The sequence below is a fragment of the Narcine bancroftii genome, chromosome 9, assembly GCF_036971445.1.
Source record: "Narcine bancroftii isolate sNarBan1 chromosome 9, sNarBan1.hap1, whole genome shotgun sequence".
Taxonomy (NCBI): domain Eukaryota; kingdom Metazoa; phylum Chordata; class Chondrichthyes; order Torpediniformes; family Narcinidae; genus Narcine; species Narcine bancroftii.
The window spans coordinates 36,667,492-36,673,491 of NC_091477.1; the positions used below are offsets into that span (position 1 = coordinate 36,667,492).

General features: G+C 39.4%; 1 protein-coding gene across 2 annotated transcripts in view; it reads left to right on the forward strand.

The window, feature by feature from the left end:
* Window positions 1-5,699, forward strand: part of LOC138743429 (beta-2 adrenergic receptor-like) — a 98,626-nt gene extending 92,927 nt beyond the window's left edge. For both annotated transcript variants that reach the window (XM_069898808.1, XM_069898811.1), the window contains 2 exons: window positions 1,738-1,802; window positions 2,967-5,699. The gene's annotated coding sequence lies outside the window, so the exon portion shown is untranslated. The remainder of the gene's footprint in view (window positions 1-1,737; window positions 1,803-2,966) is intronic.
* The last annotated feature ends 301 nt before the right edge of the window (window positions 5,700-6,000 follow it).

Consider the following 6,000-nt stretch of genomic DNA (forward strand, 5'->3'; position numbering starts at 1 on the left):
AGCAGATTAAATGTTGCTGACAGCTTGGTAAAGTGGAAAAAGCACAAAACCGCACTCTTTGCTGACAGCACACTGTGTTGAGGACCTTTCTCTCAGAGCTTGTGATCCTGTGACTTTTTGGTGAACGCTAATTGAACTCATACTTACTTTGTTTGTTGCTCTTTTGGCCATTGTACTCACACCAAAATAACCACATATATTGCAGAGAAACTATGAACTTCACACAGGTTGGTTTCGTAAGGATTGCAAAATGTGAGTTGTTCACAGCTAGCACTGCCTGACCACTATTGACTTTTAAAGCAAGTAATAATTTATCCCATGATCCAAAAATTAATTAAAATATTCTGTTTCGTTTTTAATAGTGAATTGGAACATTCACATTGTTTTAAATAATATGACTTCAAATTCACTATTCCAGCTATTATCTCATCAGTTTTGAGACAATAATTTTTAATTAAAAGCAAATATATATTACGCAAAATCTGATCTCTTTTTTATCCTTCAGAAAGAGGAAGGGTTTAAGCTAAGCTGAGAGTAATACAAGAAAGTACATGAGAAATAAGCCTTTGCCCCGTAAAAATTAATTCCTTCCACACATTGTAATACCATGGAGCAAATTCCATCAGCTAATTTTGTTTTATGAGGAAAGGTTCCGTAGCGCTTCTCCATCCCAGCACTAATCCCTTGCTCTTTTGTTCCATAAACAACATGCATAGAAAACATGGTACTCAATCGTGCACAGCATTTTATTCTCTCAAACACAACCTAACAATCAACTCCAGTCCTTAGCAGAGAAGAACTTTGTTCCATTTATTTTCAAAATATTGATTGAAATGGTGGTGAGGTGAATTTTTAGAAAGGCTATTGCAAAATCGTTTAAGAGGGAGAATTGTTATGTTGCTCAATTTCAACTTCATTATATTTTATTGGCAGACCCTTGCAATTTGAGGAATTATTGCTCTTCCATCCCAGCACTTCATTTTCTTACCTCCACATGTTCTCATGCTGCAAAACTTATTTATGAATTGCAATCATTCAAAGAATGGTGCTGAGGGTTGTGCACTGAACGCATCCAGGAGACTGTGGGGATTCTGAATTGTGTGTCAATCTTGTCTGTAGCCCTTGTAAATGTAACAGGAAGTATGAATAGGAACTCTTAACTTTTGCATCCTCAAGCATATCCACACGATATCACTCAATGACTTGAAACAAAAGAAGTCAGCCTATATTGAATTCCACAAATACCAACATGCATTTTTTGATGAACATCTATTTCGAACATTAATAAAATACAATCAAAGAAACTGATTTATAAAATTTGTCATTGTGAATAAAAATAAGGCACAGCGGCAAAGATGCTGGTGCACTTATAACCATCCTGTGAGAGTCCAGATTCTGGTCGCTTTTTCTGCTGATGTCAGCACTTCTCCCTTTTTTATTCTTAACATACAAGGCTTTGGAACTTTTGCATATTAATTGACAAAGAACATAAAAGTATCCACGCTTGACACTGGATTTCATGCTGATCAGTAGAACCAAGTAGAGGGTGGTACATCTTGATTTCCTGAGTACCATGAAATGTATAGTTCCTGGGATTAAGATGGATCTGTGGTGTCAGATGAGGTGTTATAAAAGGAGAAGCCATCTTGTACTAATGCACTCCATTGTTACGTTTGAAGCTTAAGCATTAACCAAGGACATGTAAAAAATATTAGAACAAATTTATTTGTTTTGTAGAGTTGTGGCAATTTGGATGATACATTTTTGATGAACTGGAGAAGATGCAATCAAGAATTGAGAAGGTATGTCTTTTTTGATAAAGTTGGCAAACTTTTTTTCTGAAAGAGAAAATACAGAGGGTTGATCTCATAAAGACTATTAAAATAATAGAAGATAAAATAAGAAATATATTGCCATTTACAGATGAGCGCAAAAATAAGATAGCCTGTAATAAATGAAATAGGGAGGTCAACGTCCATATCTTTACTCAAAGAATGATTAGAATGCGGAACTCAATACTACAGATCATAGTTGGGGCAAAAAAAATTGTTTTTTTTTGCATTTGAGAAGCTTGATGATCACCAGATGGGGAGATTTTAAAAATTATATTGATTGGAGGTAAACAAAAAAAGTTGCAGATGTTGAAGTCTAATGCAGGACACAAAAGTGTTGGAGAAACTGAGCAGGTCACACAGCAACAACGGAAAGCAAAGCCCCTGAGCGTGACTTTGAAGAATCGTGGTGAACTGATGCAGCCTGAGGTTGATTGCTACAAATTTTGTGCAATGAAGTTAAATTGAGTTGAGGAAATTGCATCATTCACTGTGCTCTCATGATCACTCAGTCTAATTGGTTAGGAAATCTAAAAATAGCTTGATAATGCAGTGACTACTTAAAAAAAAATTTGCATGTTGATGCCAAGACTTTATAATGATTTGTTTTCTACCAGCTCTCATTGCACTACTCAGTTAGTTCAAGTGTTGGGAATGAGATCCACCTGAACTGCGTTGGTATTTGTACAGCAGAATGAGTCACAACTCATCTAATTTTCAAATTGCACAGTAATTGCATGCACGTGTGCTGCTAGCACTTTGTATCTTCGAATACATTACTATGTTATTTTAGGTACAGGTACACGATCCTTTATCCGGACATCTAAAATCCGAAAGCTCCAAAATCCAGCAAGTGGGGACAGACGGTTGGGGGAGGCGGCCAGGGGACCGGCGGTTGGGAGTGGATACGGGTGGGCTTTCCGAAATCCAGAAAAATCCAAACTTCAGAACACACTGTCCCCCAGGGGTTCCGGATAAAGGATTGTGTACCTGTAGTTAATCTGATCAGAAAAGAGAGAAAGAAAACATTCGCTGAGAAACTGAAAATAACAAGAACGTACTGGAGATATTCAGTAGGTCAGGAATACATTCCAATTTGCCTATCATAGATACATTTCATTTCATCTATCATAGTGACAGGTCTCCACAGATGACATCTCACTGGCTTTATACAAAGCCCTGGAACATTTGGACAGCAAAGATGCATTCATCAGGATGCTTTTTATCAACTACAGTTCAGCATTTATCACCGTCATCCCCTCAAAACTGATCAGCAAACTCCCACTATGTAACTGGATCATGGATTTCCTCACTGCCAGACCACAATTAGTGAAAATTAGTAAAAACTTCTCCTCCATAATCTCCATTAGTTCCGGAGCACCACAGGGGTGTGTTCTTAGTCCCCTCCTCTACTCAATTTACACCTACAATAATGTAGCTCGGTAATAATGACAATTACACCATCTACAAATTTGCCAATTATACCACGGTGGCAGGTTGTATAAAGGAAAGAGATGAGTCAGTATATAGGATGGAGATTGAAAACGGCTGAAAAGTGCAACAATAACAACCTTACGTTCAATGTCACCAAAACTAAGGAGCTGATTGTTGACTTCAGGAAAGGAAAGCCAGAGGTTTACAATCCAGTGATCATTGGGGGATCAAAGGTGGAGAGGGTGAGCACATTTAGGTTCTTGGGAGTCACTAACTCAAAGGATCGTTCCATGACCCAACATACTAATGGCATCATGAAGAAGGCACGCCGGCACCTCTATTTCCTCAGGCGTTTGCGGAGGTTTGGTATGACATCAGAAACCCTGGCAAATTTTTACAGAAGTGTGGTGGAATGTGTGCTGATCGGCTGCATCACAGTTTGGTATGAGAATACCAATACCCCTGAGCATAAAGCCCTCCAAAAGGTATTGGACACAGCCCAGGACATTATAGGCAAAACTCTCTCCACTACTGAAGACATCTACAGGGAGCACTACAGTCTAAGAGCAGCAGCAATCATCAGAGATTCTCACAACCCAACACATGCTCTGTTCTCACTGCTGCCATTAGGAAAGAGGTGTAGGTGCCACAAGACTCGCACCACCATGTTCAGGAACAGCTGTTGCCCCTCCACCATCAGACTTCTCAACAACAAACTCAGTCAGAGACTCATTTAAGGACCCTTGTGCACTTTTTTGATATTCTTTTTGTTTTCTCTGTATTGCACAGTCAGTTTGTTTACAGTTCTTTGCGGTTTACATTTTATGTTATGTACATTTTATTTTTTGCACTATGAATTAGTGGTAATTTTGCCACACCTGCAGGAAAAATGAATCTCAGGGTTTAATGACATGTGATAATAAAACTGAAATCAAGATGTATTTGTGGAGAGACACAGAGTTAACATTTCAGCTCAATGACAAAGGTTCTGCATTTACTAGCATTTTTATTTTTACATTGGATCTGCATTTGTTACTCAAATATCATTCAGACATCATCAGTATCATTTCAGTATAAATCAGTCGCTCCTCTTTTGTCAGGAGGGGACCTTTGCAATAAATAGTATTGCAATTTTTCTGAGTTATGCATTCCTGAATTAAGAAGAAACCTCACAACAACAAGGGTATTGTAAATTTCTTATTTCAGTGCAGTTCTGTTTTGAGTCATATGACCCGTACCTGATTTATCTCATTTTGTGGATGTTGTTCCTGTGTCTTATAATCAGACAAATGTGTTTATAACATTAAAAACACAACTTGATAGTTCATTTAATCTGTCAGTACACTTGTTTAACAGAGCATACTGTTTTCCAACCAACATCAATGTTAATTGCAGAGCAGATTTAAGACCAAGGAAAGCGTGATTTTGCGATTCTCCATAATGGCACTGGGAATAGAAGTCCAAGATAATCAGGAAACAATGAAGTGGTTACCTTTAAGAGTGCCTTAATATGGAAAAATATTCTCTTGAATTAAAGCCAATGGTTTTTCTTTGTTGAAATTATTGCAGAAAAATGTTGGAAGCCCTCCATGGGTCAGAGACCAACTGTACAGAAAAAAACATAGACACAATGATCTTTCATCAGAACTGAAAGTAGTTAAAGATGTAAAAGATTATGAACAAGTACAGAACCAGGAAAAAGGAAACTATGCAGGAAAGAACAAAAAGTGAGAATGTCTGTGATTAAAAGGATAGTAAAACATGGTGTTTCCAGAGAAAGTGCAAATTGCAATAGCACGGTAATTAGCATCTAAAAACCATCTGTTGTTTTGGAAAATGGGATCATTAGTTAGTACAATACCCCAGCATTTGAAGACTTTCTTGTTTAACTCAATTGGGATCAACACTGAAGCTGCAAAACATATTGTTCCAATCAAAAGTCTATAGGTTTTTTGGAAAAACAACCAACTGAAGAACCTCACAAAGATAAGCGTATACAGAGCCGTTGTCATACCCACACTCCTGTTCGGCTCTGAATCATGGGTCCTCTACCGGCACCACCTACGGCTCCTAGAACGCTTCCACCAGCGTTGTCTCCGCTCCATCCTCAACATCCATTGGAGCGCTTTCATCCTTAACGTCGAAGTACTCGAGATGGCAGAGGTCGACAGCATCGAGTCCACGCTGCTGAAGATCCAGCTGCGCTGGATGGGTCACGTCTCCAGAATGGAGGACCATCGCCTTCCCAAGATCTTGTTATATGGCGAGCTCTCCACTGGCCACCGTGACAGAGGTGCACCAAAGAAAAGGTACAAGGACTGCCTAAAGAAATCTCTTGGTGCCTGCCCCATTGACCACCGCCAGTGGGCTGATAACGCCTCAAACCGTGCATCTTGGCGCCTCACAGTTTGGCGGGCAGCAACCTCCTTTGAAGAAGACCGCAGAGCCCACCTCACTGACAAAAGGCAAAGGAGGAAAAACCCAACACCCAACCCCAACCAACCAATTTTCCCCTGCAACCGCTGCAACCGTGTCTGCCTGTCCCGCATCGGACTTGTCAGCCACAAACGAGCCTGCAGCTGACGTGGACTCTTTACCCCCTCCATAAATCTTCGTCCGCGAAGCCAAGCCAAAGAAAGAAAACATGGTGTTTCCAGAGAAAGTGCAAATTGCAATAGCACGGTAATTAGCATCTAAAAACCATCTGTTGTTTTGGAAAATGGGATCATTAGTT